Source organism: Scatophagus argus, chromosome 13, assembly GCF_020382885.2.
Source record: "Scatophagus argus isolate fScaArg1 chromosome 13, fScaArg1.pri, whole genome shotgun sequence".
Lineage (NCBI taxonomy): Eukaryota > Metazoa > Chordata > Actinopteri > Scatophagidae > Scatophagus > Scatophagus argus.
This window is the reverse complement of record NC_058505.1, coordinates 6,226,834-6,240,366: the sequence shown is the minus strand read 5'-3', so window position 1 is coordinate 6,240,366 and position 13,533 is coordinate 6,226,834. Positions and strand designations below refer to the sequence as shown.

Below are 13,533 nucleotides of genomic sequence, written 5' to 3'. Positions count from 1 at the left end.
CCGCTTATCTGTGCAGGATCGCGGGGGGAGGTTCAAACTTGGACTGGACATCATACATGCTCACACCTAGGGGAAATATAAAGTGGCCAATTAATGTAATGTGCATGTTTTTTTGGGACTGTGAGAGGAGGTCGGAGTAGAAAACCCACACAGGCACAGAGAGAACATGCAAGCTCTGCACGGAAGGGCTCAGACCCAGACCTGAACCCGAAAACCTCTTGATGCAAGGCAACAACGCTCACCACCGTGCAGCCCTGGCCTGAATATCTGTTCCAATAAATATAAACATAAAAATGAATAAAAACTATTTATATAAGGGATCTACCACACCCATGGATGGGCTGCAATGAAAAATAACCTGTAGACCATGTGGGAATGGAAATCAGCCTTTTATCTAGTGTCTGCAAACATTAAATATACAATAAATTCCATTTATTACAGACAGAGCCAAATGAGTTCCCCTCCCCACCACCACCTAAACCACTCTGTGACCTCGTGCTGTGATATTCCATTACTTTCTGACTGCAGTCAGGAAAATGTACATGATTTCAGCTCCGCACTACAGTGTGTAACCTTGAAATGTACTTATTGTGAGTCTGATGAATGCTGGTAATGCACAACTGAGTATTGGGTCATTTATATTATCATAGCCCATATTTTTATATATAAACAGGATACAGGAAATAACTTATCATTTCAGTCACTGCACAGACATTCCATTAAAAGCAAATTCAAAAGTATTTCTTCATTCCCTGTTACTTCATTTATTTGTGCAGAGATATGAGTGATAAAACCATGTCCCTGATGGAAACCGTTAGAAATTTAAGTTATATCTGTCACTTTTCTAAACTTTAAAAAGTATGTTAATAATTTCAGTAACATCACACTGAATTAACATGCATACATAACAAGTATTGGAGTGTCTTCTGGTTATAAAGTCATTACTAATGGGCGAAAGAGACAAAATTATTTGTGACGATTGCAACATTATGTCAATGTCAGTATTTAGTAAGTATTAAAAATACCATGGCAGAAATTTTACATGTGTATCCCTTTGGGTGGAATGCTTTACTGTTTCACATGAAGTCCTAAAATATTGCTAAACTATCAGGCAAATTTGTCAAATCTGTAAAACTGTATTTAAAACTGCATCTTGTTATCTTAAAAAAATATATATACTGCACAAAAAATATATATACTGCATATGATAGGCTTCTTCATAGTCTGACCCGTTGCAATGATGAAACATAATTCAGCATTTGACAAGCACAAGCTAGGGCCCTGGGAGTAAATTATTTACAGTAAGCAGCCTTATACTTAAGTCTTTAATTTTTTTGTGAGATTTCACCCTAGTTGTGACAACAACAGTGTTTTAAGCCTTGCACAGGCCTTAATTCAGTCACTGAATTATTGCATTACATGGGTTTATTGGAGTCACTTGTCTTCACTTGCGTCATACATTTGGGTCTAATCAAATCACAGCGTCTTGAAAAACATCTCCAACACTGGCTGTGGAGGCTTTTCAACAGTCTATGCTCAAAGCAAAGGGCATGAGCCGAGAGAGCATTTGGACAGCAGGCGAAAATGCAAATGAATTATCATCTGTACGCCACATGTAAGTGAGCTCAGTTCTGGTTTAATGTAAAAGTGAAGAGAAACGAAGGAAGAAATCCTCGAATTGGCATTAAAAAACCCTATTTATTTCTAAGTGTGCCATCTTTATTTACTGTTTTTACTTTTCCCTGCTTGACCATGAGCTCCAGTGTGACATGATGACATGCTGTCAACGCTAATGGTCTATGATGGCATCAAGGCTCTGTCAGGAGGGCACAGTAGGTGCTCAGAGGCAAGGCCCTTGGTAGCCCTCCACGGACGAAGAGCTGTCATCTCTGTTCCTCCCTGCCAACAAGAACCCCCCCAATCCTATCCATCTGCCATATCAGCGGGGGCAGTGGGAGTGCAAGGCATGCACTTTTCTGCCATTCACTGTTGTGCTTTAGCACGCTCAACTTGTGGCAATGAGACTTCACTGCTTTAATCAATGCATGATCATATGATGAATTTTTGTTTATATACACAAAATAATGCTTTTGGCCTGTCTTGACGCAGTTGCACCAAAGTCATCCTTCAGAAGTGTTATACTTCCAGCTGTCAGTCATGTATTTCTTCTCCTTCATCTTCGCCGCTTCCATAAACTAAAAGCAACCTGGTGGAGTGTCCTGACAGTGTCTTGGCACTGATTTCTGATCTTTCATTTGAACAGTGAGCATGATTTCTGTACCTGAAAGTGCACACAAAATCTCAGACAGTCTGCTTGTATAACCGTATTCTCGCCAAAACTGGTAATGGCTTGGACAGATCCCCTTGAGGAAAGAGGCTTTTAGAGAGAAAAAAAAGAGAAGAAAAACAGGGAAACGCTGTGATGTGCTGACATCCCTCTGATGAAATAAGGCATAGAAGCTAAAAAACGCAGAGTCACAATTTGTTTTCTAACAACATAAATAAAGTATAGCTTCATGACTGTCAAGAGTCAATTAATTCTATCCCATAATCAGTTATGAAACATAGGGAATACTTTTTGTCAGTGGTTAATAAGAAACTAAATGCAACACTAAAAGAACAGGTTTTCCACCTTTCAAAGAATACGTTGAATACATTGAGAATCCAACCTAAGCTCAGTGTGAAAACCGGTTCTTTGTACATTACGGTCAATGTTTAATCTACCTATGTGAATTTGTCACACTTATTTCATTTTTGAAGCATGGAATATGTCCTTTTAAAGTCGAGCCTGATAAGACAGCTGACTGTTAGGACAGTTTGACCTTCATGTAATGTTCTGGTCCAGTTTGTGTGTGCCTGTGTGTGTGTGTGTGTGTGTGTGTGTGGCTCTGTATGTGTCGCAATTATGAGAACCTGAGAAGAATAGGTTGACAGTGATAAGCAAAACCAATGACGACTGCCGGTGAGCCGTTGCTCCATTTGTCTGAAATGAAAGTGTGTGTCATCAGTGCACTTCTGCTGACTGGGCAAATGCACAGCCAAGGCACCAAGGTCTGACATGCACGTTCCTGTCAACTCCCTGGTACATTTTGGTACATTTACCAATGCACAAGATGTGATAAATCTGTCTACTGGGCCATAACCCAGGATGAGCATCCATAGAAAATCTGTTGTTAGGATCTCAAACGAAGATGTAATAACCAATGAGCGGCAACTGTAGGACATGAAGCTATTTGAGCTCTAATGATTCATAAAATTCACAGTAGGGTGTGATGCATTACAGCAACATCACGATTTTATATATTTTCAAGACTGCACAAATAACCACTGCCTGACAATGAGACTCACTTTTCCATTTTCAATTTACTATGACACTCAACTTTATGAAGGCATAATATAAGTACAGAGCACAAAATTAAACAATGGAGTTTTGTCCCATTTCAAGAGGTATTTCAGCTGGATTACACCAAGCCAAAGCAGCCATTTACCATATAACAAAAACAACTTCATTTGAGCTGAACAACCCCACCACTGTATTGTATCGACAGATACGGAATAAACTGCATGGTCAATTGTGTTATTCATCACATGTATCAGATCAAGCACATTGAAATGAATGACACAAAATGATACAATTTATTGTTGTAATGTAGTATAAGTGTACGACAAGGCTACGCACACTACCTGTACCATTGATTAATGTCTCCATATAACTTTGTGCATTGCCAGGCTGATACGATGATGGACTTTGGTTAACTTTACCAAATTTTGAGAACTTGTTTTGTCCAAATGATAATCCAAACACCAAGACATATTCAAAATGATGACTCACTCACAAAAGTATTAAGTTCTTATATTTTAGCGGCTGCAACTGGTAAATATTTGGTATCTTTGCATGATTAATTGACTAACTATTACAGGTCTAAAATAATTTTTCTCACAAAAACAGTAAGGGCTTGTACTCGTACTGGACTCGTACTGCAAGTATGGGGCATATCCTCTACTGTACTAGCTTGTGAAAAACCATTTTCCCACACTGCCAGAAGGCATGTTATGAGTAAGCACCTAACTCATCAAGCATTCACAAAGCGGTAAATACTATGTTTGGACAAAAACAATAATTTATTTTCACATGGGTGGGCTAGCAATGCCATTTACATTCATACTTAGCTAACTGTTCTGGGTATTTAACTGTTTAAGCATATGTAATCCCTGACAATAATGGCACTGAAAATAATCAAAACAAATTCAATACACATCACAAATTTTGAAGAAACTGTTTCTGTACCTTACCAACACCTCATCCACTTCAGGTGCAGCGGACTGTGACTCTTAAATGTCATTGGAGAGAAGTAAAGTAAGTGACTAGATATGATATATTCTTATATGGCAAATAAAAATAAATAAAACAGTTAGAACACCTGAGAATAATCAACTTGTATGTGTTTGGCGGTTAAAAGTTATAATTAGATGGCCAATGCGGTGAGAATGCAAAGCCATCTGGGACCATCTGAGATCACAGGGACAGCAGATGAATAGCAACAGTTTCTACTTCTCACTACAGACTTTGTTGTGCATACCAATGGAGCAGCTAGCTGCTCATTGTGAGCATGATATTCCACAGTTTTCTGAAAGTTCCACTTCTCACATCAGAAAATCTCTCACCAGCAAAAGGAGCAGTGATATTTCTTATCTGTCTGTTCATAAGCTGCAAATATTAAATGAGCATGCAGAATTAATGCACACTGTGGTTAACAACTTATGTAAAGGTAATCAGTTAACAAAAACAAAAAGTGAAAACATCCAAATGCAGATTTAGTCCACCTTTAATATAAGGTTATGCCTCCACTAATGACTGTAAGCTAAGACATCCCGTGGCTGTTTAAAAAAAAAAAAACAACTATAATTATTCATCTTTTACTGTGAAGCTTGCAGCAGCAAATGTTGGTAGCTAATGTTCGGTCATTACCAGTGGCATTAACAGAATACTTACATCCTAAAGGCTCACCCATCAAATTTCCAAACATCTTTCACTCGTTAGTCTTTGCACTTATTCTTCTAAAAAAAAAGTCAGCAGCTCTTGCACTTCAGCACTTTGACTTTGCAATGATTTTTGTGTTGTCTAAGGCTTAGGTGGTAAAAGTGCAATTAAGGCTGGTTGGTCCATGGACATAATGGCTTCTTTCTGACATATGTTGATATAGAACAAGTGCAAAGATGTCACGACACAGCAAATTGCCTGTACCAATTTTCACATAATTTTGAGTGCAGTTCTGATTCACACATAACAGCTGGAGAAAAAAGCTCTTGTCCTAAGAGAAAAAGCTGTGTAATCCAAAACAGACGGACCCCCTCTATCTTGGTGGTCCTTTTGCTTAAATGAAAAACATAAAAGATTAACATTTGACCTTTCAATGTCATCCATATTCACCATTTCGCTCGGTAGCACTAACATACTTTGAAGTAAAAACAACAAATCACACAAGAAATTGATAAAAATAGGCCTCTGATGGTGGCGCAGGCCCTTTTTTAGGCCGTGTGCCTGTTTCCACTTTCCCCTTTGCAGGGGTACCCTGTAAAACATCGGAGTAAATGGTTTATAATGCCACCAGTGGACTCTGAAATGGGAGACCTGGTTTCAATCAGCAGTCAAATTGCTCCTACATTACCCTTGCAGACAGAGTAGTAAATCACTCTTTGCCTCTATGCCTACTGACGCTAAAGGAACAAGCATTGTTAAAAATCCACCAAGCGTGCTACTAAGAGCACCCTGTTTCTACGTGTGGACAATAGCATTTGCTCATGGTATTCCTATGGATGGAAGACTAAAACATCGTGATAAGAAGAAATGCAGCACACTCCATTTCTGTAGCTGAATCTGACTCTTTAAACCACATCTCTCTTTCAATAGAAACTGACCTGATTTGCAATTCTGAATGTAAACTTTTAAGTTATAGCTAACTCATGTGAGCCCAGCGCCAAAGAGCCCTATCGCAACCAGTTTGAACCAGTTTGCCTGGTTAAAAAAGACTTCTTGGTTTCTGTGTGCCAACGCCCTGAGAGTGGGCCAGTGAGACATCTCAGAACAGTTATAATCCACTATAAACCCGAGAAACGCTGATCCCGCCCACCACAGACCAACACACTATGGGCAAAACCTCTCATTAAAACTCCAAGGCCCTGAAATTACTGAGATTTTACCCATATGGAAAGCATGAGAAAGCATCAGCTGGGACAGGGTTGTGCCGAGTGGTTTTTCAGCGTGTGGTCACAGAGGAGCTAGTTTTCTTTAACAGTGCCATTCAGCCTGGCCCCTGCCAGAGCGCAACGGTATTTGAGGAAGCTGAGGCAGATGCTCTGGTTACTAGCCCCAGACCAGGCCTGCCAGGAAATACCTGACACAACTACATATAAATGCTCACACAGACAAGAGATGTACCCAGGTCAACAAACACAACAGATATAGCATAAAAATTGTAAGTAAAAGCATTTAAAGGCAGAATTTAAAGAACAAAACAAAACAAATGGAACACCGGTTGTTGGTGTCACTCGTACATTATTTTGCAGGTATTTTCACGATAGGAATAATACCCATCAATGGAAACTAAGAAGTTAAGGTTTTCTGATGCTGTTTATGGATTATTTGCATCACTGTTGTAAAAATTCCAGTAAAACAGAAACAAACACTGTTGATTCCGCTCGTAGTCAATCTCCTCAGTTATATATTGTGAAAAAATAAAGATGACAGAAAATAAAATGTAACAGGTGTTTCTGTTCTTTCAGCACTAAGTCAATCCAGAAAGAATGCAGTTGGCATTAATACAGTACCTGTTAACTGATGTCGTTTGTATGTAGCCCAGCTTTTAAAAATCTGTATGTCTAGTGGATGACGTCAGCAGCTAAGGGCCTAACCTAGTTACTTACAGAGGCGCTCTTTCAAAAAATCCCAATGGAAACACCAAACGAACCGTTGACTCTTCTGGCAAGAAACAAAAGAAGGAAGCGAAGTAGTGATCCATTGTGGGCCATGCCGTAATCCCTCAGGAGTCATGAGGATTAGGTCAAATAAGTCATATGTCTTCTCTGGAATAATTTTTGTTTTGAAGTGGCTGGAGTATAAAACAGGCCAAAAAGCTTGTGGGAATGTGTTAATATTCAGCAAATAAACGCCGTGCTCAAACCGCACTAAAACACTTTGAACTATTTCACAGAAGAAAAAAATCAAAAAGCAACAGATTCACTGTATAATAGCTTTCACAACCCACAAAGAGGGGGACACAGAAAAGAAACCTTGCAGCTTCCCTTCAACATGATTGAAGAAAATCTTAATGCTTCAGCAGCGTGGTACCTAACAGCACTGTCAACACAGGTTAATATGATAAAATATCTATTCACCAGAAAACAACAGGTTACTCTGAGTCCATAAGATTGTTAACACATCTTCTTTAGGGGAGAAATCACAGTAAGTCTCCACTAATCTGCATGTATTCTCCAGTGACAGAAGAAAGCCATAATATTTTATAGCAGACTCCCCCTCTATGGCCTCATCCAGTAGTACTATGTAGGCTACGCCCTATAGGACCATTTAATATCAAATAACCCTGATTCTAGAATAGAAATATACCATAGCAGGCAGGAGATGAAGGTTAGAAAACCCAAACAAGCAGCGAGGCCTGGGCTTCAGTTGCAGAAAGCCTCTGATGCAATTCCAAGAAACTAACCCACCCTGTATCATCCTGTTACAGTTTGGCTCATGGTTAGGTCTCTTCATTGTGTCTGTGACAGCTCTAATCGGATTCATGTATTGATAAAGGATGGCCATGAGGCTACTTCAGCATGTCGCTCACCCTGCAAAATTGCCTCCAATCCTGTCTTTGAATAAACCAAACGGGGATGCGGGCTTGATGCAACGCTGTGAATCTTTGTGTATAAACCCTGTGGAAAAAAAAACTAGCCCACAACACCATTTCAGATCTGTTGAAGACCTGAAGAGGGCTTTAGGCTATTAAATGAAGTGATGCACCTGCAAAAGCTGTCACAAAAATAGTTGTACAATTGAATTCTCTACTGGATGTAATTTATGCCTCTGCCTCAGCAGCCCATCTCTGCAGCCTGTGCTGCAGCAATGGTGATTTATAAGGGCAGATGAATGACACATACAAGACAGGAACCTTTACAACTGATGAGCATACAAGAACTCCAATGACTTACCGGTCTCTGCTAATGTTAACTAAATAAAGAGCATTTCCTGTGCCGGGGGCGCTCGGGCGCTCGCTGACGTGCTCAAGCAGCTCGCACACATGAAGCGAAAAGGCAAAAACTCAAAGCAAAGCATTTTAAACATAAGCTCAAAAAAAAATGGAAGCAAATCCTTTCATTGCATTAAAGACAAAAAAATAAATAGCGAGACGACAGGCTCAAACCCCTAAGATCACCACTGCTCGTGTTCATGATTTCATTAGTGATTCTCAGATGATTTTCTGCTTGATTGAAGCTTTCATCCCTGCAAAGACTACAGCCATTTAGTCACCGAAAAGTGCCTGCGCTCAGTCCGCTGCCAACTCCGCGCACGTTTGTCTGTCGAAATAAGTCTCCCCATTCACCTTCATTAAAATGCAGAGTTCCTGCGAGACTCTTTTCCAGCAGACTGATTATTAGTTGCCCTCATTCTGCATTGCAATTAAACTTGTGGTCAGCTTTACAACGTTCAAAACACAGCAACAAACTGCGTGCGTGGCTGTCCGACGTGAAGCCAGACGGGGATGACTTACACTATTTCAACGTGACACCGTCCACAGAGGCATGTTCACAGTGAGCCCACTTTACAAAGCACGCACAAAACAAACACATGCGGGCTGCCAATTTTGCGGTAAGTTAGCTAATGGCACCGCAAAAAAACAAGCTGCGTCTCAAGTTCAATGGGGAGGAGGGGGGGCATTCAAAAACAAACAAAAAAAAACCGATAACGTAGCACTTACTGAATCTCGTCTTTGTCACCGCCGTTGGCATTTCTCTCCTGCTCTGAACAACTACGTTTAGTCCCGTCTTCGGTTTGTAGCGAGCACAAAATTCCACTTCGTGTAATGAACAGCCACGAAACACAGGAGTTAGAACCAAGCCAGAGAGTAAAGGAAGATTGGGGGTGGGGGGAGAGGAAGAAAGACAGGAGTCCACTGCCAGAGGAACACGAGGTCCTATCCCGGTCGGCCGACCGGGGTCGTGGATAAACTGGATCTATTCGTGGCAGCTCTCGTGTCTCGCTGCTCGCGGTCAGCTGCGCTCAAGTGTTCGGCGTCGCCGTCTGCATGCGAGAGGGCGGACAAATCTTGTTTCTTCCCTTTGCAAGTCAATTTCTTTTCTTGTAACTAAATTCGTGAGCACAAGTCTGTACACGGTGCACCCCCCCCCCTCTCTCCCGTGAGGAGCTGTGGAAGGTAGGGAGCTGTTACGTCTCTCCCCCTCACAGTCACGCTTCTTTCTGCTTCTGTGGAGAACACACATACAGGTCGGTCAGCAGGATTTTCGGATTCACTCGGCTACACTCGCCGCCGTGTCCATTCACTCCTGCCCCTCAAGTCCTGCAGCCCGCTGAAGACATGCACTGGACTCAAGGCATCTCAAACCTGTCATTTTTGTTTGTTTGCACGAAGCTGACATAGAGACAATCAACCAGTGTTTGAAATGATTTTGCACAAAGGACCTGCCTGCGGAGATGTTGGAAGTAAATGATGATTTCGGGAGATGTGGCAGGAGACAATCCAGCATAAACACAGACTTCTTAATTCACTTCCTCGTTATGACAGTGTAATTCAACTATTTCTCATTTTCCTGGGAAGCCCCTCCAGCTAATCCAGGTGGTCCCCAGGCCCCAGTCTGGGAGCCTCTGCAACGAGCGAAGTCATGAATCATCACTGAGAATAGAAAATTTATAAATACTGCCCTATTATCCCCATTTTCCAGAGCAAACAAAATGCATCTATAGCCGCACTCCTCATTTTCATCCTTGCTTTCACCTTGTGAAGGCTCAGGACAAGGCTGTAATTTATAATTTATAAGAGCAGGCCAACTTTCCGGCTCTTTCACCAGCACTTGAAATTGTTTTTTTCAGATAGTCTTGGGAGAGGGTTGCAAGAAATATTCCCCACTGTTCAGCAACATACAGGCACGTTAACAAGCTGTCTTTTACTGATTTTGCAACTTCTTCACACATGAATATTAAGAACAATATTAGGACTCTACAATCCTTTCAGTTAAATTGTAATTTCCATACTTGGAGTTGATATCAAAGTGTGTAAAAATCAAGATTTGGCATTTACAATTTAATTACAACCAAAAAGCATTCAAGGACAGATTTTAGGAACTACAGAATTCATAAATGAAGCGGTGTACCGGGCACAGAGAGAGGGCTCTGCTTACAGGGCAGCTTGGCTGTTAGTGCTTGAGCACTCAAGCGACACGGCTGGACGTGCAGGGCATGGACGCTGTGACCCCCAGTAATGAGGACCTGAATATCTTTAGGATTCTGACAACCCATCTACTCCGCCTTCTAACCTCACCATGATCAATCGTTAGCTTGGCAGAACTCCCGCTGAACTGCAGCCTGGCGCACCCTCCTAATGACTGGTGCAAATGACGTTTACACAAGGTTTTACCTTGACATAAATGTCTCTCACAACTGAGCAATCATGTAGGTCCTCCATTCAGGCCACACACAGATAAATGCGCACACACACACTTACCTACTTCATGGAATAAAACAAGTTACTGTGCAACCTTGCAGTGACTGAAAGGGGCTTCTGTTCCTTTTAGCTTACAAATGATAACCTTGGACAATACCCAGTGTCCCAGGAATAGGTTCAGGCCAGGGCTATTACACTCAGACCAAAGCCATTGTTTTGATACAACGGCCATCAATATGTAGGTGCCAGACAGAAAAATTGGTGCATGTGCTCAATAATGCTGTTAAGTATCTCTGGTGGCCAACACCAGGCCTGTTTTCCAGCTTTGGACATCTCATATGGACAGTGGAGGAGACCTATAAACAACCTTTGTCTGTGAAGGTCAAAGAAGATGTCCAGTACTGTTTTTTTGCAGTTATGGTGCTGAAGAGTCCTAAGAGCACAGCCTCGCTTTGCCCTTGATAGGCACTGAATAAAAGCATCCTCCAAATTACTGATTTTCCACTCTGGATGCCACATTTCCTGAGCAACACATTTTTGCTGCTGTGATCCTGCATCGGCTTCTGGTGTTGAGTCATATATAATGAACTTGCTTCCATCCAATAAGGTTTCAAACACCTTTATTATTTTTTTTTTAATATAAAGTAGAAACATGCAGCTTCTTGCACATGGATGTTTTATTAATTCAAGAATGACATGTAGAAGTTTAAACCAATTTTTGTTTTCAGTCAGTTAGATATAACTATCAGAGTATTGGAACAAAACCCCACTCTAAACTATTTCCTGCTCTTAATTATTCCTGCAATTTTGAATAAATGGCTGACTAAATTACTGCAAATCAAAAAGGGTCCGAGGCAGCAAATCAGCCTCTAACCATAACATTCCTGGAATGAAGCTTCATACATGGATCCCTTTATCAGCTGTTCCTCCTTATTAATTTTTTTTTATTGAACTCTATGGGGAAATTAGTTGGGAGAAATTACTTGTAAAGAGATTCATTTCTATCAAGAGACCCTTCAGTTGGTGTTTGATGGTTTAAATGCCGAATTAATACTGGTGCAGTTACTTTTCTGTCCATTATACACATTACAGTCATCAAAAACAGAATACAGACCAAATGAAACTTGTGTTGCAAAGACATGAGAGCCACTTTACGATTTTCGTAACGAGTGCCACTTCCTGAATTGGACCAGATTTCACTTCCCGTGGCACTTCACTTCCCCTTACAGGTTATATCACTTTTTGATGAAAATGCTAAAATATGCAGAGCAAGCGGTAGATGCTACAGGGCTCGATCGTCTTTTACATCTAAAGTGTTATCTTTGTTTTTTAGTGCAGCGGTGGTGTTGTGTTCACTATTCAAGAATATTCTGCTGTCTGCAAAGTTACTGTACATTGGATGAACCAGTCATGATACTTATGATCAGACTATGAAATAGCCTATGAAAATAAGTGTTGCTGTGTTATGTATTTTCAGAGAGCAGACTGCAGCTTGTCTTGCTGTTTAAGCATGTATACATGCTTATTCCATCTCATGACAGAGTTGTGGGAGATCATCTGTGTACAGGATAAAAATGAAATCCCTCAGTGCCGATGCATGTGGCATATTGTGCACATCATGCTGCTACAGATTATTGCTTCATACTCCACATAAATCAAATATCTACATCTCAAACAGCACCACGAGTTCATTTGATTTTGACGGCGATACACGATAACACGTGGCAGTTTCAGTAGTTTGGTCTGAAGCCAAATTTAAAATACAGGTAAATATCTTGTAAAGATGTTTTGTCACTTGTTCAGTGTCAGTTCTGTAAACGCAATAAGAAATTATCAACTTTGAAATGCTTATTGATCTATGAATGCTGGCTCCAGTGTGGTATTCACCCGACAACAGGAAAGAAAAGCACTTGTTTGCACATCACAGGAAGCGTGTTCTGCTGTATAATTAAATGCATTTTCTGTCAAGGTGATAAACATCATTTGAAGAGGAATTTATTTTGTCCATTTGTCCTATTTTGCTCCTCCTCAGTCAGAAAAACAGACTGACGTTATGGTAGTATCATGTGATGCCATTTTTAGATCCCTTGTCATATTGTTCTCCTACACTACAGAAAGAAACTCAAGTTATCCTTTGTGTCAGTCATATACTTTAGATAAGTGGAGTTTAGCTAATTTCAGCTCAGAGATGTTTCTCAGTCATTTTAAAAGCACACCATCTGTGTTTGGTCTTGATTTTTGTTTGGTGGTGCATCTCCAGTTTTAATCAGTGTTATTAAATCAAATTAGATTCTGCTAGTTCCTAAATTTTGTTTCTACATTTTCACCAAAAAAATCATTTGTTCATCAGACTAACTGGGATTTTTTTAGTGTGTTACGTCAGTTATTTCTTTGGAAAACACAAGACGTTCCCATTTTAATCCAGTAAATTCATCCTCAGAGACAGATTGCATACATTTATAGTGTTTTATGATTTATGATCAATACATTTGTCCACTCCCTTGAAATAAAAATGATTTTTTTGTGATATAATATAGTACTAATTGATCTTTAATTCAAAGAGAAAATGATTTCCTAATAAAAGATCAACACTTGTTGTAACTGTGCTGCATTATTAGCTTTTGTTCAAAAAGCAGTACATGCAATATGGATCATTGTGATAATTAAGCAGTTACTTTACTATGTTATTGCCCTCAACATATCATATTTATTAATAACTAGCTTACAGAAAAACTCAAAAATGAAGAAAATAGACGTAATAGGTTTAAATAATGATCAAGGGACCTTACACAGTGCAGGATACTTTCATCTTAACTGTTGCACAATTAACGCAGGATTCAATGAGGCAGGAAAA

General features: G+C 40.2%; 1 protein-coding gene across 4 annotated transcripts in view; it reads right to left on the bottom strand.

Annotated features, from left to right (window-relative positions):
• LOC124069352 (receptor-type tyrosine-protein phosphatase F) overlaps window positions 1-9,543 on the bottom strand; it is a 154,057-nt gene extending 144,514 nt beyond the window's left edge. Inside the window, exon 1 of one of the 4 annotated variants that reach the window (XM_046408439.1) lies at window positions 8,979-9,543. The gene's annotated coding sequence lies outside the window, so the exon portion shown is untranslated. The remainder of the gene's footprint in view (window positions 1-8,978) is intronic. The other 3 variants (XM_046408441.1, XM_046408442.1, XM_046408443.1) reach the window with 3 other exon arrangements.
• Window positions 9,544-13,533: the final 3,990 nt, after the last annotated feature.